The sequence below is a fragment of the Rhipicephalus microplus genome, chromosome 2 (assembly GCF_043290135.1).
Source record: "Rhipicephalus microplus isolate Deutch F79 chromosome 2, USDA_Rmic, whole genome shotgun sequence".
NCBI classification, from domain to species: Eukaryota; Metazoa; Arthropoda; class Arachnida; order Ixodida; family Ixodidae; genus Rhipicephalus; species Rhipicephalus microplus.
Genome location: NC_134701.1, coordinates 76,215,585 through 76,236,384, shown reverse-complemented (window position 1 = coordinate 76,236,384; position 20,800 = coordinate 76,215,585). Strand labels below are relative to the sequence as shown.

Genomic DNA, 20,800 nt, shown 5'->3' with positions numbered 1-20,800 from the left:
CACCATCGAAAGGAATATAGGAGAAAGGGAAATGCACATGCTTTGGTTCAAGCAAGAAAACTGTAGCAAAACCCGTTGTTAATGAAAAAGGATAACCCACCCTCGGCGGGATTCGAACCCGATATCCCCCGTTTAGAAGACCGATGCTTTCTTCGTTAGGCCATGAGGCGATGGGCGAGCGATGCACTAGCGTTCTTTTCATTAGCGCGTTTACTCTAGGTTACAGTAGAACACATCATCGAAAGAAATATAGGAGAAAAGGAAATGTATATGCTTTGCTTTAAGCAAGAAAACTGTAGCAGAAACCCTTTGTTAATGAAAACGAATATACCACCTTTGGCGGGACTCGAACCCGCAATCCCCGGTTCAGGACACCGATGCCTTATCCGTTAGGCCACGAGGGCGATGAACGAGTGATGCACTGGCGTTCCTTTCATTAGCGCTTTTACTCTAGGTTGCAGTAGAACACATCTTCCAAAGGAATATAGGGGAAAAGGAAACGCACATCCTTTGCTTCAAGCAAGAAAACTGTAGCACAAACCCTTTGTTAATGAAAAAGGATATCCCAACCTCGGCGGGACTCGAACCCGCAATCCCGGGTTAGGAGAACGATGCCTTATCCGTTAGGCCACGAAGGCAATGTGCGAGCGATGCTCTGGCGTTCCTTTCATTAGCGCTTTTACTTTAGGCTACAATAGAACACACCATCGAAAGGAATATAGGAGAAAGAGAAATGCACATGCTTTGGTTCAAGCAAGAAAACTGTAGCAAAACCCTTTGTTAATGAAAAAGGATAACCCACCCTCGGCGGGATTCGAACCCGCAATCCCCTGTTTGGGGGGCCGATGCCTTATCCGTTATGCCACGTAGCCGATGTGCGAGCGATGCACTGGCGTTCCTTTCATTAGCGCGTTTACTCTAGGGGACAGTAGAACACAACATCGAAAGGAATATAGGGGAAAAGAAGCGCATAAGCTTTGCTTCAAGCAAGAAAACTGTAGCAGAAACCTTTTCGGTGAATGAAAAAAAATAACCTACCCTCGGCGGGACTCGAACCCGCAATCCCCGGTTTAGGAGACCAATGCCTTATTCGTTAGGCCAAAAGGGCGATGTGCGAGCGATGCACTAGCGTTCTTTTCATTTGCGCGTTTACTCTAGGTTACAGTAGAACACATCATCCGAAAGAATATAGGGGAAAAGGAAACGCATATGATTTGCTTCAAGCAAGAAAACTGTAGCACAAACCCTTGGTAATGAAAAAGGATAACCCACCCTCGGCGGCACTCGCACCCGCAATCCGCGGTTTAGAAGACCGAAGCCTTATCCGTTAGGCCACGAGGGCAATGTGCGAGCGATGCACTGGGGTTCCTTTCATTAGCGCTTTTACTTTAGGTTACAGTAGAACACACCTTCGAAAGGAATATAGGAGAAAGGGAAATGCACTTGCTTTTGTTCAAACGAGAAAACTAGCAAAACCCTTTGTTAATGAAATAGGATAACCCACCCTCCGCGGCACTCGGACCCGCAATCCCCTGTTTAGAATACCGATGCTTTATTCGTTAGGCCACGAAGCCGATGTGCGAGTGATGCCATGGAGTTCCTTTTATTAGCACGTTCACTCTAGGTTACAGTAGAACACAACATCGAAAGGAATATAGGGGAAAAGAAGCGCATAAGCTTTGCTTCAAGCAAGAAAACTGTAGCAGAAACCTTTTCGGTGAATGAAAAAGAAATAACCTACCCTCGGCGGGACTCGAACCCGATATCCCCGGTTAAGGAGACCGATGCCTTATCCGTTAGGCCACGAGGGCGATGTGCTAGCGATGCACAGGCGTTCCTTTCATTAGCGCTTTTACTCTAGGTTGCAGTAGAACACATCTTCCAAAGAAATATAGGGGAAAAGGAAACGCACATGCTTTGCTTCAAGCAAGAAAACTTTAGCACAAACCCTTTGTTAAGGAAAAGAGTAACCCACCCTCGGTGTGACTCGAACCCGCGATCCCCGGCTTAGGAGAACGATGCCTTATTCGTTAGGCCAAAAGGGCGATGTGCGAGCGATGCACTAGCGTTCTTTTCATTAGCGCGTTTACTCTAGGTTACAGTAGAACACATCATCGAAAGGAATATAGGGGAAAAGGAAATGCATATGCTTTGGTTCAAGCAAGAAAACTGTGGGAGAAACCCTTTGTTAATAAAAAAGGATAACCCACCCTCCGCGGAACTCGAACCCGCAATCCCCTGTTTAGGGGGCCGATGCCTTATCCGTTAGGCCACGTAGCCGATGTGCGAGTGATGCACTGGCGTTCCTTTCATTAGCGCGTTTACTCTAGGTTACAGTAGAACACAACATCGAAAGGAATATAGGGGAAAAGAATCACATAAGCTTTGCTTCAAGCAGGAAAACTGTAGCAGAAACCTTTTCGGTGAATATAAAAAAATAACCTACCCTCGGCGGGACTCGAACCCGCAATCCCCGGTTTAGGAGACCGATGCCTTATCCGTTAGGGCACGAGGGCGATGCGCGAGCAATGCACTGGCGTTCCTTTCATTATCGCTTTTACTCTAGGTTGCAGAAGAACACACCATCGAAAGAAATATAGGAAAAAGGGAAATCCACTTGCTTTGGTTCAAGCGAGAAAACTAGCAAAACCCTTTGTTAATGAAAAAGAATAACCAACCCTCGGCGGGACTCGAACCCGCAATCCCCCGTTTAGAAGACCGATGCCTTATTCGTTAGGCCAAGATGGCGATGTGCGAGCGATGCACTAGCGTTCTTTTCATTTGCGCGTTTACTCAAGGTTACAGTAGAACACATCATCCGAAGGAATATAGGGGAAAAGGAAACGCATATGATTTGCATCAAGCAAGAAAACTGTAGCACAAACCCTTGGTAATGAAAAAGGATAACCCACCCTCGGCGGCACTCGCACCCGCAATCCGCGGTTTAGAAGACCGATGCCTTATCCGTTAGGCCACGAGGGCAATGTGCGAGCGATGCACTGGGGTTCCTTTCATTAGCGCTTTTACTTTAGGTTACAGTTGAACACACCATCGAAAGGAATATAGGAGAAAGGGAAATGCACTTGCTTTTGTTCAAGCGAGAAAACTACTAAAACCCTTTGTTAATGAAATAGGATAACCCACCCTCCGCGGCACTCGAACCCGCAATCCCTCGTTTAGAAGACCGATGCCTTATCCGTTATGCCACGTAGCCGATGTGCGAGCGATGCACTGGCGTTCTTTTCATTAGCGCGTTTACTCTAGGTTGCAGTAGAACTCATCATCGAAAGGAATATAGGAGAAAAGGAAATGTATATGCTTTGGTTCAAGCAAGAAAACTGTGGGAGAAACCCTTTGTTAATAAAAAAGATTAACCCACCCTCCGTGGGACTCGAACCCGCAATCCCCTGTTTAGGGGGCCGATGCCTTATCCGTTATGCCACGTAGCCGATGTGCGAGCGATGCACTGGCGTTCCTTTCATTAGCGCGTTTACTCTAGGGGACAGTAGAACACAACATCGAAAGGAATATAGGGGAAAAGAAGCGCATAAGCTTTGCTTCAAGCAAGAAAACTGTAGCAGAAACCTTTTCGGTGAATGAAAAAAAATAACCTATCCTCGGCGGGACTCGAACCCGCAATCCCCGGTTTAGGAGACCAATGCCTTATTCGTTAGGCCAAAAAGGCGATGTGCGAGCGATGCACTAGCGTTCTTTTCATTATCGCGTTTACTCTAGGTTACAGTAGAACACATCATCCGAAGGAACATAGGGGAAAAGGAAACGCATATGATTTGCTTCAAGCAAGAAAACTGTAGCACAAACCCTTGGTAATGAAAAAGGATAACACACCATCGGCGGCACTCGAACCCGCAATCCCTCGTTTAGAAGACCGATGCCTTATCCGTTAGGCCACGAGGGCAATGTGCAAGCGATGCACTGGGGTTCCTTTCATTAGCGCTTTTACTTTTGGTTACAGTAGAACACACCATCGAAAGGAATATAGGAGAAAGGGAAATGCACTTGCTTTTGTTCAAGGGAGAAAACTAGCAAAACCCTTTGTTAATGAAATAGGATAACCAACGCTCGGTGGGACTCGAACCCGCAATCCCCTGTTTAGGGGGCCGATGCCTTATCCGTTATGCCACGTAGCCGATGTGCGAGCGATGCACTGGCGTTCCTTTCATTAGCGCGTTTACTCTAGGGGACAGTAGAACACAACATCGAAAGGAATATAGGGGAAAAGAAGCGCATAAGCTTTGCTTCAAGCAAGAAAACTGTAGCAGAAACCTTTTCGGTGAATGAAAAAGAAATAACCTACCCTCGGCGGGACTCGAACCCGATATCCCCGGTTTAGGAGACCGATGCCTTATCCGTTAGGCCACGAGGGCGATGTGCGAGCGATGCACAGGCGTTCCTTTCATTAGCGCTTTTACTCTAGGTTGCAGTAGAACACGTCTTCCAAAGAAATATAGGGGAAAAGGAAACGCACATGCTTTGCTTCAAGCAAGAAAACTTTAGCACAAACCCTTTGTTAATGAAAAAGAGTAACCCACCCTCGGTGTGACTCGAACCCGCGATCCCCGGCTTAGGAGAACGATGCCTTATTCGTTAGGCCAAGAGGGCGATGTGCGAGCGATGCACTAGCGTTCTTTTCATTAGCGCGTTTACTCTAGGTTACAGTAGAACACATCATCGAAAGGAATATAGGGGAAAAGGAAATGCATATGCTTTGGTTCAAGCAAGAAAACTGTGGGAGAAACCCTTTGTTAATAAAAAAGGATAACCCACCCTCCGCGGGACTCGAACCCGCAATCCCCTGTTTAGGGGGCCGATGCCTTATCCATTAGGCCACGTAGCCGATGTGCGAGTGATGCACTGGCGTTCCTTTCATTAGCGCGTTTACTCTAGGTTACAGTAGAACACAACATCGAAAGGAATATAGGGGAAAGGAATCACATAAGCCTTGCTTCAAGCAGGAAAACTGTAGCAAAAACCTTTTCGGTGAATATAAAAAAAAATAACCTACCCTCGGCGGGACTCGAACCCGCAATCCCCGGTTTAGGAGACCGATGCCTTATCCGTTAGGCCACAAGGGCGATGTGCGGGCGATGCACTGGCGTTCCTTTCATTAGCGCTTTTACTCTAGGTTGCAGTGGAACACACCATCGAAAGGATTATAGGGGAAAAGAAGCGCATAAGCTTTGCTTCAAGCAAGAAAACTGTAGCAAAAACCTTTTCGGTGAATGAAAAAGAAATAACCTACCCTCGGCGGGACACGAACCCGCAATCCCCGGTTTAGGAGACCGATGCCTTATCCGTTAGGCCACGAGGGCGATGTGCGGGCGATGCACTGGCGTTCCTTTCATTAGCGCTTTTACTTTAGGTTACAGTTGAACACACCATCGAAAGGAATATAGGAGAAAGGGAAATGCACTTGCTTTTGTTCAAGCGAGAAAACTACTAAAACCCTTTGTTAATGAAATAGGATAACCCACCCTCCGCGGCACTCGAACCCGCAATCCCTCGTTTAGAAGACCGATGCCTTATCCGTTATGCCACGTAGCCGATGTGCGAGCGATGCACTGGCGTTCTTTTCATTAGCGCGTTTACTCTAGGTTGCAGTAGAACTCATCATCGAAAGGAATATAGGAGAAAAGGAAATGTATATGCTTTGGTTCAAGCAAGAAAACTGTGGGAGAAACCCTTTGTTAATAAAAAAGATTAACCCACCCTCCGTGGGACTCGAACCCGCAATCCCCTGTTTAGGGGGCCGATGCCTTATCCGTTATGCCACGTAGCCGATGTGCGAGCGATGCACTGGCGTTCCTTTCATTAGCGCGTTTACTCTAGGGGACAGTAGAACACAACATCGAAAGGAATATAGGGGAAAAGAAGCGCATAAGCTTTGCTTCAAGCAAGAAAACTGTAGCAGAAACCTTTTCGGTGAATGAAAAAAAATAACCTATCCTCGGCGGGACTCGAACCCGCAATCCCCGGTTTAGGAGACCAATGCCTTATTCGTTAGGCCAAAAAGGCGATGTGCGAGCGATGCACTAGCGTTCTTTTCATTATCGCGTTTACTCTAGGTTACAGTAGAACACATCATCCGAAGGAACATAGGGGAAAAGGAAACGCATATGATTTGCTTCAAGCAAGAAAACTGTAGCACAAACCCTTGGTAATGAAAAAGGATAACACACCATCGGCGGCACTCGAACCCGCAATCCCTCGTTTAGAAGACCGATGCCTTATCCGTTAGGCCACGAGGGCAATGTGCAAGCGATGCACTGGGGTTCCTTTCATTAGCGCTTTTACTTTAGGTTACAGTAGAACACACCATCGAAAGGAATATAGGAGAAAGGGAAATGCACTTGCTTTTGTTCAAGGGAGAAAACTAGCAAAACCCTTTGTTAATGAAATAGGATAACCAACGCTCGGTGGGACTCGAACCCGCAATCCCCTGTTTAGGGGGCCGATGCCTTATCCGTTATGCCACGTAGCCGATGTGCGAGCGATGCACTGGCGTTCCTTTCATTAGCGCGTTTACTCTAGGGGACAGTAGAACACAACATCGAAAGGAATATAGGGGAAAAGAAGCGCATAAGCTTTGCTTCAAGCAAGAAAACTGTAGCGGAAACCTTTTCGGTGAATGAAAAAGAAATAACCTACCCTCGGCGGGACTCGAACCCGATATCCCCGGTTTAGGAGACCGATGCCTTATCCGTTAGGCCACGAGGGCGATGTGCGAGCGATGCACAGGCGTTCCTTTCATTAGCGCTTTTACTCTAGGTTGCAGTAGAACACGTCTTCCAAAGAAATATAGGGGAAAAGGAAACGCACATGCTTTGCTTCAAGCAAGAAAACTTTAGCACAAACCCTTTGTTAATGAAAAAGAGTAACCCACCCTCGGTGTGACTCGAACCCGCGATCCCCGGCTTAGGAGAACGATGCCTTATTCGTTAGGCCAAGAGGGCGATGTGCGAGCGATGCACTAGCGTTCTTTTCATTAGCGCGTTTACTCTAGGTTACAGTAGAACACATCATCGAAAGGAATATAGGGGAAAAGGAAATGCATATGCTTTGGTTCAAGCAAGAAAACTGTGGGAGAAACCCTTTGTTAATAAAAAAGGATAACCCACCCTCCGCGGGACTCGAACCAGCAATCCCCTGTTTAGGGGGCCGATGCCTTATCCATTAGGCCACGTAGCCGATGTGCGAGTGATGCACTGGCGTTCCTTTCATTAGCGCGTTTACTCTAGGTTACAGTAGAACACAACATCGAAAGGAATATAGGGGAAAGGAATCACATAAGCTTTGCTTCAAGCAGGAAAACTGTAGCAAAAACCTTTTCGGTGAATATAAAAAAAAATAACCTACCCTCGGCGGGACTCGAACCCGCAATCCCCGGTTTAGGAGACCGATGCCTTATCCGTTAGGCCACAAGGGCGATGTGCGGGCGATGCACTGGCGTTCCTTTCATTAGCGCTTTTACTCTAGGTTGCAGTGGAACACACCATCGAAAGGATTATAGGGGAAAAGAAGCGCATAAGCTTTGCTTCAAGCAAGAAAACTGTAGCAAAAACCTTTTCGGTGAATGAAAAAGAAATAACCTACCCTCGGCGGGACTCGAACCCGCAATCCCCGGTTTAGGAGACCGATGCCTTATCCGTTAGGCCACGAGGGCGATGTGCGGGCGATGCACTGGCGTTCCTTTCATTAGCGCTTTTACTCTAGGTTGCAGTAGAACACACCATCGAAAGGAATATAGGGCAAAACAAAACGCATTTGCTTTCCTGCAAGCAGGAAAACTGCAGCAGAAACCCTCTGTTAATGAAAAAGAATATTCCACTCTCGGCGGGACTCGACCCCGCCATCCCCGGTTTAGGAGACCGATGCCTTATCCGTTGGGGCACGAGGGCGATGCGCGAGCAATGCACTGGTGTTCCTTTCATTATCGCTTTTACTCTAGGTTGCAGAAGAACACACCATCGAAAGGAATATAGGAAAAAGGGAAATGCACTTGCTTTGGTTCAAGCGAGAAAACTAGCAAAACCCTTTGTTAATGAAAAAGAATAACCAACCCTCGGCGGGACTCGAACCCGCAATCCCCCGTTTAGAAGACCGATGCCTTATTCGTTAGGCCAAGATGGCGATGTGCGAGCGATGCACTAGCGTTCTTTTCATTTGCGCGTCTACTCTAGGTTACAGTAGAACACATCATCCGAAGGAATATAGGGGAAAAGGAAACGCATATGATTTGCTTCAAGCAAGAAAACTGTAGCACAAACCCTTGGTAATGAAAAAGGATAACCCACCCTCGGCGGCACTCGCACCCGCAATCCGCGGTTTAGAAGACCGATGCCTTATCCGTTAGGCCACGAGGGCAATGTGCGAGCGATGCACTGGGGTTCCTTTCATTAGCGCTTTTACTTTAGGTTACAGTAGAACACACCATCGAAAGGAATATAGGAGAAAGGGAAATGCACTTGCTTTTGTTCAAGCGAGAAAACTATTAAAACCCTTTGTTAATGAAATAGGATAACCCACCCTCCGCGGCACTCGAACCCGCAATCCTCTGTTTAGAATACCGATGGTTTATTCGTGAGGCCACGAAGCCGATGTACGAGTGATGCCATGGGGTTCCTTTTATTAGCACGTTCACTCTAGGTTACAGTAGAACAACACATCGAAAGGAATATAGGGGAAAACAAGCGCATAAACTTTGCTTCAAGCAAGAAAACTGTAGCATAACCCTTTGTTAATGAAAAAGGATAACCCACCCTCGGCCGGACTCGAACCCGCAATCCCTCGTTTAGAAGACCGATGCCTTATCCGTTATGCCACGTAGCCGATGTGCGAGCGATGCACTGGCGTTCTTTTCATTAGCGCGTTAACTCTAGGTCGCAGTAGAACTCATCATCGAAAGGAATATAGGAGAAAAGTAAATGTATATGCTTTGGTTCAAGCAAGAAAACTGTGGGAGAAACCCTTTGTTAATAAAAAAGATTAACCCACCCTCCGCAGGACTCGAACCCGCAATCCCCTGTTTAGGGGGCCGATGCCTTATCCGTTATGCCACGTAGCCGATGTGCGAGCGATGCACTGGCGTTCCTTTCATTAGCGCGTTTACTCTAGGAGACAGTAGAACACAACATCGAAAGGAATATAGGGAAAAAGAAGCGCATAAGCTTTGCTTCAAGCAAGAAAACTGTAGCAAAAACCTTTTCGGTGAATAAAAAAGAAATAACCTACCCTCGGCGGGACTCGAACCCGCAATCCCCGGTTTAGGAGACCGATGCCTTATCCGTTAGGCCACGAGGGCGATGTGCGGGCGATGCACTGGCGTTCCTTTCATTAGCGCTTTTACTCTAGGTTGCAGTAGAACACACCATCGAAAGGAATATAGGGCAAAAGAAAACGCATTTGCTTTCCTGCAAGCAGGAAAACTGCAGCAGAAACCCTCTGTTAATGAAAAAGAATATCCCACCCTCGGCGGGACTCGACCCCGCCATCCCCGGTTTAGGAGACCAATGCCTTATCCGTTAGGGCACGAGGGCGATGCGCAAGCATTGCACTGGCGTTCCTTTCATTATCGCTTTTACTCTAGGTTGCAGAAGAACACACCATCGAAAGGAATATAGGAAAAAGGGAAATGCACTTGCTTTGGTTTAAGCGAGAAAACTAGCAAAAGCCTTTGTTAATGAAAAAGAATAACCAACCCTCGGCGGCACTCGAACCCGCAATCCCCCGTTTAGAAGACCGATGCCTTATTCGTTAGGCCAAGATGGCGATGTGCGAGCGATGCACTAGCGTTCTTTTCATTTGCGCGTTTACTCTAGGTTACAGTAGAACACAACATCGAAAGGAATATAGGGGAAAAGAAGCGCATAAGCTTTGCTTCAAGCAAGAAAACTTTAGCAGAAACCTTTTCGGTGAATGAAAAAAATAACCTACCCTCGGCGGGACTCAAACCCGATATCCCCGGTTTAGGAGACCGATGCCTTATCCGTTAGGCCACGAGGGCGATGTGCGAGCGATGCACTGGCGTTCCTTTCATTAGCGCTTTTACTCTAGGTTGCAGTAGAACACACCATCGAAAGGAATATAGGAGAAAGGGAAATGCACAAGCTTTGGTTCAAGCAAGAAAACTGTAGCATAACCCTTCGTTAATGAAAAAGGATAACCCACCCTCGGCGGGACTCGAACCCGCAATCCCTCGTTTAGAAGACCGATGCTTTATCCGTTATGCCACGTAGCCGATGTGCGAGCGATGCACTGGCGTTCCTTTCAATAGCGCGTTTACTCTAGGGGACAGTAGAACACAACATCGAAAGGAATATAGGGGAAAAGAAGCGCATAAGCTTTGCTTCAAGCAAGAAAACTGTATCAGGAACCTTTTCGGTGAATGAAAAAAAATAACCTACCCTCAGCGGGACTCGAACCCGCAATCCCCGGTTTACGAGACCAATGCCTTATTCGTTAGGCCAAAAGGGCGACGTGCGAGCGATGCACTAGCGTTCTTTTCATTAGCGCGTTTACTCTAGGTTACAGTAGAACACATCATCCAAAGGAATATAGGGGAAAAGGAAACGCATATGATTTGCTTCAAGCAAGAAAACTGTAGCACAAACCCTCTGATAATGAAAAAGGATATCCCAACCTCGGCGGGACTCGAACCCGCAATCCCGGGTTAGAAGACCGATGCCTTATCCGTTAGGCCACGAGAGCAATGTGCGAGCGATGCTCTGGCATTCCATTCATTAGCGCTTTTACTTTAGGGGACAGTAGAACACACCATCGAAATTAATATAGGAGAAAGGAAAATGCACATGCCTTGGTTCAAGCAAGAAAACTGTAGCAGAAACCCTTTGTTGATGAAAAAGGATAACCCACCCTCGGGGGGACTTGAACCCGCAATCCCCCGTTAAGAAGACCGATGCCTTATTCGTTAGGCCACGAGGGCGATGTGCGAGCGATGCACTAGCGTTCTTTTCATTAGCGCGTTTACTCTAGGTTACAGTAGAACACATCATCGAAAGGAATATAGGGGAAAAGGAAATGCATTTGCTTTCCTGCAAGCAGGAAAACTGCAGCAGAAACCCTCTGTTAATGAAAAAGAATATCCCACCCTCGGCGGGACTTGACCCCGCCATCCCCGGTTTAGGAGACCGATGCTTTATCCGTTAGGGCACGAGGGCGATGCGCGAGCAATGCACTGGCGTTCCTTTCATTATCGCTTTTACTCTAGGTTGCACAGGAACACACCATCGAAAGGAATATAGGAAAAAGGGAAATGCACTTGCTTTGGTTCAAGCGAAAAAACTAGCAAAACCCTTTGTTAATGATAAAGGATAACCAACCCTCGGCGGGACTCGAACCCGCAATCCCCCGTTTAGAAGACCGATGCCTTATTCGTTAGGCCAAGATGGCGATGTGCGAGCGATGCACGAGCGTTCTTTTCATTAGCGCGTTTACTCTAGGTTACAGTAGAACACATCATCCGAAGGAATATAGGGGAAAAGGAAACGCATATGATTTGCTTCAAGCAAGAAAACTGTAGCACAAACCCTTGGTAATGAAAAAGGATAACACACCCTCGGCGGCACTCGCACCCGCAATCCGCGGTTTAGAAGACCGATGCCTTATCCGTTAGGCCACGAGGGCAATGTGCAAGCGATGCACTGGGGTTCCTTTCATTAGCGCTTTTACATTAGGTTACAGTAGAACACACCATCGAAAGGAATATAGGAGAAAGGGAAATGCACTTGCTTTTGTTCAAGCGAGAAAACTAGCAAAACCCTTTGTTAATGAAATAGGATAACCAACCCTCGGTAGACTCGAACCCGCAATCCCCCGTTTGGAAGACTGATGCCTTATTCATTAGGCCAAGAGGGCGATGTGCGAGTGATGCACTAGCGTTCTTTTCATTAGCGCGTTTACTCTAGGTTACAGTGAACACATCATCCGAAGGAATATAGGGGAAAAGGAAACGCATATGATTTGCTTCAAGCAAGAAAACTGTAGCACAAACCCTTGGTAATGAAAAAGGATAACCCACCCTCGGCGGCACTCGCACCCGCAATCCGCGGTTTAGAAGACCGATGCCTTATCCGTTAGGCCACGAGAGTGACGTGCGATTGATGCACTAACGTTCCTTTCATTAGCGCTTTTACTTTAGGTTACAGTAGAACACACCATCGAAATTAACATAGGAGAAAGGGAAATTCACATGCTTTGGTTCAAGCGAGAAAACTAGCAAAACCCTTTGTGTATGAAAAAGGATAACCAACCCTCGGCGGGACTCGAACCCGCAATCCCCCGTTTAGAAGACCGGTGCCCTATTCGTTAGGCCAAGATGGCGATGTGCGAGCGATGCACTAGCGTTCTTTTCAGTTGCGCGTTTACTCTAGGTTACAGTAGAACACATCATCCGAAGGAATATAGGGGAAAACGAAACGCATATGATTTGCTTCAAGCAAGAAAAGTGTAGCACAAACCTTTGGTAATGAAAAAGGATAACCCACCCTCGGCGGCATTCGCACCCGCAATCCGCGGTTTAGAAGACCGATGCCTTATCCGTTAGGCCACGAGGGCAATGTGCGAGCGATGCAGTGGGGTTCCTTTCATTAGCGCTTTTACTTTAGGTTACAGTAGAACACACCATCGAAAGGAATATAGGAGAAAGGGAAATGCACTTGCTTTTGTTCAAGCGAGAAAACTAGCAGAACCCTTTGTTAATGAAATGGGATAACCCACCCTCCGCGGCACTCGGACCCGCAATCCCCTGTTTAGAATACCGATGCTTTATTCGTTAGGCCACGAAGCCAATGTGCGAGTGATGCCATGGGGTTCCTTTTATTAGCACGTTCACTCTAGGTTACAGTAGAACACAACATCGAAAGGAATATAGGGGAAAAGAAGCGCATAAGCTTTGCTTCAAGCAAGAAAACTGTAGCAGAAACCCTTTGTTGATGAAAAAGGATAACCCACCCTCGGCGGGACTCGAACCCGCAATCCCCCGTTTAGAAGTCCGATGCCTTATTCGTTAGGCCCCGAGGGCGATGTGCGAGCGATGCACTAGCGTTCTTTTCATTAGCGCGTTTACTCTAGGTTACAATAGAACACATCATCGAAAGGAATATAGGGGAAAAGGAAATGCATATGCTTTGGTTCAAGCAAGAAAACTGTGGCAGAAACCCTTTGTTAATAAAAAAGGATAACCCACCCTCCGCGGAACTCGAACCCGCAATCCCCTGTTTAGGGGGCCGATGCCTTATCCGTTAGACCACAAGGGCGATGTGCGGGCGATGCACTGGCGTTCCTTTCATTAGCGCTTTCACTCTAGGTTGCAGTAGAACACACCATCGAAAAGATTATAGGGGAAAAGAAGCGCATAAGCTTTGCTTCAAGCAAGAAAACTGTAGCAAAAACCTTTTCGGTGAATGAAAAAGAAATAACCTGCCCTCGGCGGGACTCGAACCCGCAATCCCCGGTTTAGGAGACCGATGCCTTATCCGTTAGGCCACGAGGGCGATGTGCGGGCGATGCACTGGCGTTCCTTTCATTAGCGCTTTTACTCTAGGTTGCAGTAGAACACACCATCGAAAGGAATATAGGGCAAAAGAAAACGCATTTGCTTTCCTGCAAGCAGGAAAACTGCAGCAGAAACCCTCTGTTAATGAAAAAGAATATCCCACCCTCGGCGGGACTCGACCCCGCCATCCCCGGTTTAGGAGACCAATGCCTTATCCGTTAGGGCACGAGGGCGATGCGCAAGCATTGCACTGGCGTTCCTTTCATTATCGCTTTTACTCTAGGTTGCAGAAGAACACACCATCGAAAGGAATATAGGAAAAAGGGAAATGCACTTGCTTTGGTTCAAGCGATAAAACTAGCAAAACCCTTTGTTAATGAAAAAGGATAACCAACCCTCGGCGGGACTCGAACCCGCAATCCCCCGTTTAGAAGACCGATGCCTTATTCGTTAGGCCAAGATGGCGATGTGCGAGCGATGCACTAGCATTCTTTAAAGTAGCGCGTTTACTCTAGGTTACAGTAGAACACATAATCCGAAGGAATATAGGGGAAAAGGAAACGCATATGATTTGCTTCAAGCAAGAAAACTGTAGTACAAACCCTTCGTAATGAAAAAGGATAACCCACCCTCGGCGGCATTCGCACCCGCAATCCGCGGTTTAGAAGACCGATGCCTTATCCGTTAGGCCACGAGGGCAATGTGCGAGCGATGCACTGGGGTTCCTTTCATTAGCGCTTTTACTTTAGGTTACAGTAGAACACACCATCGAAAGGAATATAGGAGAAAGGGAAATGCACTTGCTTTTGTTCAAGCGAGAAAACTAGCAAAACCCTTTGTTAATGAAATGGGATAACCCACCCTCCGCGGCACTCGGACCCGCAATCCCCTGTTTAGAATACCGATGCTTTATTCGTTAGGCCACGAAGCCGATGTGCGAGTGATGCACTGGCGTTCCTTTCATTAGCGCGTTTACTCTAGGTTACAGTAGAACACATCATCGAAAGGAATATAGGGGAAAAGGAAATGCATATGCTTTGGTTCAAGCAAGAAAACTGTAGCACAAACCCTCTGATAATGAAAAAGGATATCCCAACCTCGGCGGGACTCGAACCCGCAATCCCGGGTTAGAAGACCGATGCCTTATCCGTTAGGCCACGTAGCCGATGTGCGAGTGATGCACTGGCGTTCCTTTCATTAGCGCGTTTACTCTAGGTTACAGTAGAACACAACATCGAAAGGAATATAGGGGAAAAGAAGCGCATAAGCTTTGCTTCAAGCAAGAAAACTGTAGCAGAAACCTTTTCGGTGAATGAAAAAAATAACCTACTCTCGGCGGGACTCGAACCCGCAATCCCCGGTTTAGGAGACCGATGCCTTATCTGTTAGGCCACGAGGGCGATGTGCGGGCGATGCACTGGCGTTCCTTTCATTAGCGCTTTTACTGTAGGTTGCAGTAGAACACACCATCGAAAGGAATATAGGGCAAGAGAAAACGCATTTGCTTTCCTGCAAGCAGGAAAACTGCAGCAGAAACCCTCTGTTAATGAAAAAGAATAACCCACGCTCGGCGGGACTCGACCCCGCCATCCCCGGTTTAGGAGACCGATGCCTTATCCGATAGGGCACGAGGGCGATGCGCGAGCAATGCACTGGCGTTCCTTTCATTATCGCTTTTACTCTAGGTTGCAGAAGAACACACCATCGAAAGGAATTTAGGTAAAAGGGAGATGCACTTGCTTTGGTTCAAGCGAGAAAACTAGCAAAACCCTTTGTTAATGAAAAAGGATAACCAACCCTCGGCGGGACTCGAACCCGCAATCCCCCGTTTAGAAGACCGATGCCTTATCCGTTAAGCCACGAGGGCAATGTGCGAGCGATGCACTAGCGTTCTTTTCATTAGCGCGTTTACTCTAGGTTACAGTAGAACACATCATCCGAAGGAATATAAGGGAAAAGGAAACGCATATGATTCGCTTCAAGCAAGAAAACTGTAGCACAATCCCTCTGATAATGAAAAAGGATATCCCAACCTCGGCGGGACTCGAAGCCGCAATCCCGGGTTAGAAGACCGATGCCTTATCCGTTAGGCCACGAGGGCAATGTGCGAGCGATGCTCTGGCGTTCCGTTCATTAGCGCTTTTACTTTAGGGGACAGTAGAACACACCATCGAAATGAATATAGGAGAAAGGGAAATGCACATGCCTTGGTTCAAGCAAGAAAACTCTAGCAGAAACCCTTTGTTGATGAAAAAGGATAACCCACCCTCGGCGGGACTCGAACCCGCAATCCCCCGTTTAGAAGACCGATGGCTTATTCGTTAGGCCATGAGGGCGATGTGCGAGCGATGCACTAGCGTTCTTTTCATTAGCGCGTTTACTCTAGGTTACAGTAGAACACATCATCGAAAGGAATATAGGGGAAAAGGAAATGCATATGCTTTGGTTCAAGCAAGAAAACTGTAGGAGAAACCCTTTGTTAATAAAAAAGGATAACCCACCCTCCGCGGGATTCGAACCCGCAATCCCCTGTTTAGGGGGCCGATGCCTTATCCGTTAGGCCACGTAGCCGATGTGCGAGTGATGCACTGGCGTTCCTTTCATTAGCACGTTTACTCTAGGTTACAGTAGAACACAACATCGAAAGGAATATAGGGGAAAAGAAGCGCATAAGCTTTGCTTCAAGCAAGAAAACTGTAGCAGAAACCTTTTCGGTGAATGAAAAAAAATAACCTACCCTCGGGGGGACTCGAACCCGCAATCCCCGGTTTAGGAGACCGATGCATTATCCGTTAGGCCACGAGGGCGATGTGCGGGCGATGCACTGGCGTTCCTTTCATTAGCGCTTTCACTGTAGGTTGCAGCAGAACACACCATCGAAAGGAATATAGGGCAAAAGAAAACGCATTTGCTTTACTGCAAGCAGGAAAACTGCAGCAGAAACCCTCTGTTAATGAAAAAGAATATCCCACCCTCGGCGGGACTCGACCCCGCCATCCCCGGTTTTGGAGACCGATGCCTTATCCGTTAGGGCACGAGGGCGATGCGCGAGCAATGCACTGGCGTTCCTTTCATTATCGCTTTTGCTCTAGGTTGCAGAAGAACACACCATCGAAAGGAATATAGGAAAAAGGGAGATGCACTTGCTTTGGTTCAAGCGAGAAAACTAGCAAAACCCTTTGTCAATGAAAAAGGATAACCAATCCTCGGCGGGACTCGAACCCGCAATCCCCTGTTTAGAAGACCGATGCCTTATTCGTTAGGCCAAGATGGCGATGTGCGAGCGATGCACTAGCGTTCTTTTCATTAGCGCGTTTACTCTAGGTTACAGTAGAACACATCATCCGAAGGAATATAGGGGAAAAGGAAACGCATATGATTTGCTTCAAGCAAGAAAACTGTAGCACAAACCCTTGGTAATGAAAAAGGATAACCCACCCTCGGCGGCACTCGCACCCGCAATCCACGGTTTAGAAGACCGATGCCTTATCCGTTAAGCCACGAGGGCAATGTGCGAGCGATGCACTGGGGTTCCTTTCATTAGCGCTTTTACTTTAGGTTACAGTAGAACACACCATCGAAAGGAATATAGGAGAAAGGGAAATGCACTTGCTTTTGTTCAAGCGAGAAAACTAGCAAAACCCTTTGTTGATGAAAAGGGATAACCCACCCTCGGCGGGACTCGAACCCGCAATCCCCCGTTTAGAAGTCCGATGCCTTATTCGTTAGGCCACGAGGGCGATGTGCGAGCGATGCACTAGCGTTCTTTTCATTAGCGCGTTTACTCTAGGTTACAGTAGAACACATCATCGAAAGGAATATAGGGGAAAAGGAAATGCATATGCTTTGGTTCAAGCAAGAAAACTGTGGGAGAAACCCTTTGTTAATAAAAAAGGATGACCCACCCTCCGCGGGACTCGAACCCGCAATCCCCTGTTTAGGGGGCCGATGCCTTATCCGTTAGGCCACGTAGCCGATGTGCGAGTGATGCACTGGCGTTCCTTTCATTAGCGCGTTTACTCTAGGTTACAGTAGAACACAACATCGAAAGGAATATAGGGGAAAAGAAGCGCATAAGCTTTGCTTCAAGCAGGAAAACTGTAGCAGAAACCTTTTCGGTGAATATAAAAAAAATAACCTACCCTCGGCGGGACTCGAACCCGCAATCCCCGGTTTAGGAGACCGATGCCTTATCCGTTAGGCCACGAGGGCGATGTGCGGGCGATGCACTGGCGTTCCTTTCATTAGCGCTTTTACTCTAGGTTGCAGTAGAACACACCATCGAAAGGAATATAGGGCAAAATAAAACGCATTTGCTTTCCTGCAAGCAGGAAAACTGCAGCAGAAACGCTCTGTGAATGAAAAAGAATATCCCACCCTCGGCGGGACTCGACCCCGCCATCCCCGGTTTAGGAGACCGATGCCTTATCCGTTAGGGCACGAGGGCGATGCGCGAGCAATGCACTGGCGTTCCTTTCATTATCGCTTTTGCTCTAGGTTGCAGAAGAACACACCATCGAAAGGAATATAGGAAAAAGGGAGATGCACTTGCTTTGGTTCAAGCGAGAAAACTAGCAAAACCCTTTGTCAATGAAAAAGGATAACCAACCCTCGGCGGGACTCGAACCCGCAATCCCCCGTTTAGAAGACCGATGCCTTATTCGTTAGGCCAAGATGGCGATGTGCGAGCGATGCACTAGCGTTCTTTTCATTAGCGCGTTTACTCTAGGTTACAGTAGAACACATCATCCAAAGGAATATAAGGGAAAAGGAAACGCATAAGATTCGCTTCAAGCAAGAAAACTGTAGCATAATCCCTCTGATAATGAAAAAGGTTATCCCAACCTCGGCGGGACTCGAACCCGCAATCCCGGGTTAGAAGACCGATGCCTTATCCGTTAGGCCACGAGGGCAATGTGCGAGCGATGCTCTGGCGTTCCATTCATTAGCGCTTTTACTTTAGGGGACAGTAGAACACACCATCGAAATGAATATAGGAGAAAGGGAAATGCACATGCCTTGGTTCAAGCAAGAAAACTCTAGCAGAAACCCTTTGTTGATGGAAAAGGATAACCCACCCTCAGCGGGACTCGAACCCGCAATCCCCCGTTTAGAAGACCGATGGCTTATTCGTTAGGCCATGAGGGCGATGTGCGAGCGATGCACTAGCGTTCTTTTCATTAGCGCGTTTACTCTAGGTTACAGTAGAACACATCATCGAAAGGAATATAGGGGAAAAGGAAATGCATATGCTTTGGTTCAAGCAAGAAAACTGTAGGAGAAACCCTTTGTTAATAAAAAAGGATAACCCTACCTCCGCGGGATTCGAACCCGCAATCCCCTGTTTAGGGGGCCGATGCCTTATCCGTTAGGCCACGTAGCCGATGTGCGAGTGATGCACTGGCGTTCCTTTCATTAGCGCGTTTACTCTAGGTTACAGTAGAACACAACATCGAAAGGAATATAGGGGAAAAGAAGCGCATAAGCTTTGCTTCAAGCAAGAAAACTGTAGCAGAAACCTTTTCGGTGAATGAAAAAAAACAACCTACCCTCGGGGGGACTCGAACCCGCAATCCCCGGTTTAGGAGACCGATGCCTTATCCGTTAGGCCACGAGGGCGATGTGCGGGCGATGCACTGGCGTTCCTTTCATTAGCGCTTTTACTGTAGGTTGCAGCAGAACACACCATCGAAAGGAATATAGGGCAAAAGAAAACGCATTTGCTTTACTGCAAGCAGGAAAACTGCAGCAGAAACCCTCTGTTAACGAAAAAGAATATCCCACCCTCGGCGGGACTCGACCCCGCCATCCCCGGTTTTGGAGACCGATGCCTTATCCGTTAGGGCACGAGGGCGATGCGCGAGCAATGCACTGGCGTTCCTTTCATTATCGCTTTTGCTCTAGGTTGCAGAAGAACACACCATCGAAAGGAATATAGGAAAAAGGGAGATGCACTTGCTTTGGTTCAAGCGAGAAAACTAGCAAAACCCTTTGTCAATGAAAAAGGATAACCAACCCTCGGCGGGACTCGAACCCGCAATCCCCCGTTTAGAAGACCGATGCCTTATTCGTTAGGCCAAGATGGCGATGTGCGAGCGATGCACTAGCGTTCATTTCATTAGCGCGTTTACTCTAGGTTACAGTAGAACACATCATCTGAAGGAATATAGAGGAAAAGGAAACCCATATGATTTGCTTCAAGCAAGAAAACTGTAGCACAAACCCTTGGTAATGAAAAAGGATAACCCACCCTCGGGGGCACTCGCACTCGCAATCCGCGGTTTAGAAGACCGATGCCTTATCCGTTATGCCACGAGGGCAATGTGCGAGCGATGCACTGGGGTTCCTTTCATTAGCGCTTTTACTTTAGGTTACAGGAGAACACACCATCGAAAGGAATATAGGAGAAAGGAAAATGCACTTGCTTTTGCTCAAGCGAGAAAACTAGCAAAACCCTTTGTTAATGAAATAGGATAACCCACCCTCCGCGGCATTCGGACCCGCAATCCCCTGTTTAGAATACCGATGCTTTATTTGTTAGGCCACGAAGCCGATGTGCGAGTGATGCCATGGGGTTCCTTTTATTATCACGTTCACTCTAGGTTACAGTAGAACACAACATCGAAAGGAATATAAGGGAAAAGAAGCGCATAAGCTTTGCTTCAAGCAAGAAAACTGTAGCAGAAGCCTTTTCGGTGAATGAAAAAAAATAACCTACCCTCGGCGGGACTCGAACCCGATATCCACGGTTTAGGAGACCGATGCCTTATTCGTTAGGCCACGAGGGCGATGTGGGAGCGATGCACAGGCGTTCCTTTCATTAGCGCTTTTACTCTAGGTTGCAGTAGAACACATCTTCCAAAGAAATATAGGGGAAAAGGAAACGCACATGCTTTACTTCAAGCAAGAAAACTGTAGCACAAACCCTTTGTTAATGAAAAAGAGTAACCCACCCTCGGTGGGACTCGAACCCGCAATCCCCGGCTTAGGAGAACGATGCCTTATTCGTTAGGCCAAGAGGGCGATGTGCGAGCGATGCACTAGCGTTCTTTTCATTAGCGCGTTTACTCTAGGTTACAGTAGAACACATCATTCAAAGGAATATAAGGGAAAAGGAAACGCATATGATTTGCTTCAAGCAGGAAACTGTAGCACAAACCCTTGGTAATGAAAAAGGATCACCCACCCTCGGCGGCAATCGCACCCGCAATCTGCGGTTTAGAAGACCGATGCCTTATTCGTTAGGCCACGAGGGCGATGTGGGAG

General features: G+C 47.4%; 10 non-coding genes across 10 annotated transcripts; all 10 read right to left on the bottom strand.

Moving 5' to 3' along the window:
• Positions 1–2,443: 2,443 nt before the first annotated feature.
• TRNAR-CCU (transfer RNA arginine (anticodon CCU)) lies at positions 2,444–2,516 on the bottom strand. Its single transcript has one exon. It is a non-coding gene; the product is annotated as a tRNA-Arg (tRNA).
• Positions 2,517–5,023: 2,507 nt separating this feature from the next.
• TRNAR-CCU (transfer RNA arginine (anticodon CCU)) lies at positions 5,024–5,096 on the bottom strand. Its single transcript has one exon. It is a non-coding gene; the product is annotated as a tRNA-Arg (tRNA).
• Positions 5,097–5,260: 164 nt separating this feature from the next.
• On the bottom strand, positions 5,261–5,333 carry TRNAR-CCU (transfer RNA arginine (anticodon CCU)). The gene has a single exon. It is a non-coding gene; the product is annotated as a tRNA-Arg (tRNA).
• A 2,041-nt stretch (positions 5,334–7,374) lies between these two features.
• TRNAR-CCU (transfer RNA arginine (anticodon CCU)) lies at positions 7,375–7,447 on the bottom strand. The gene has a single exon. It is a non-coding gene; the product is annotated as a tRNA-Arg (tRNA).
• A 164-nt stretch (positions 7,448–7,611) lies between these two features.
• TRNAR-CCU (transfer RNA arginine (anticodon CCU)) lies at positions 7,612–7,684 on the bottom strand. The gene has a single exon. It is a non-coding gene; the product is annotated as a tRNA-Arg (tRNA).
• Positions 7,685–9,249: 1,565 nt separating this feature from the next.
• TRNAR-CCU (transfer RNA arginine (anticodon CCU)) lies at positions 9,250–9,322 on the bottom strand. The gene has a single exon. It is a non-coding gene; the product is annotated as a tRNA-Arg (tRNA).
• A 4,137-nt stretch (positions 9,323–13,459) lies between these two features.
• Positions 13,460–13,532, bottom strand: TRNAR-CCU (transfer RNA arginine (anticodon CCU)). Its single transcript has one exon. It is a non-coding gene; the product is annotated as a tRNA-Arg (tRNA).
• A 1,796-nt stretch (positions 13,533–15,328) lies between these two features.
• Positions 15,329–15,401, bottom strand: TRNAR-UCU (transfer RNA arginine (anticodon UCU)). The gene has a single exon. It is a non-coding gene; the product is annotated as a tRNA-Arg (tRNA).
• Positions 15,402–17,673: 2,272 nt separating this feature from the next.
• On the bottom strand, positions 17,674–17,746 carry TRNAR-CCU (transfer RNA arginine (anticodon CCU)). Its single transcript has one exon. It is a non-coding gene; the product is annotated as a tRNA-Arg (tRNA).
• Positions 17,747–19,080: 1,334 nt separating this feature from the next.
• On the bottom strand, positions 19,081–19,153 carry TRNAR-CCU (transfer RNA arginine (anticodon CCU)). The gene has a single exon. It is a non-coding gene; the product is annotated as a tRNA-Arg (tRNA).
• Positions 19,154–20,800: the final 1,647 nt, after the last annotated feature.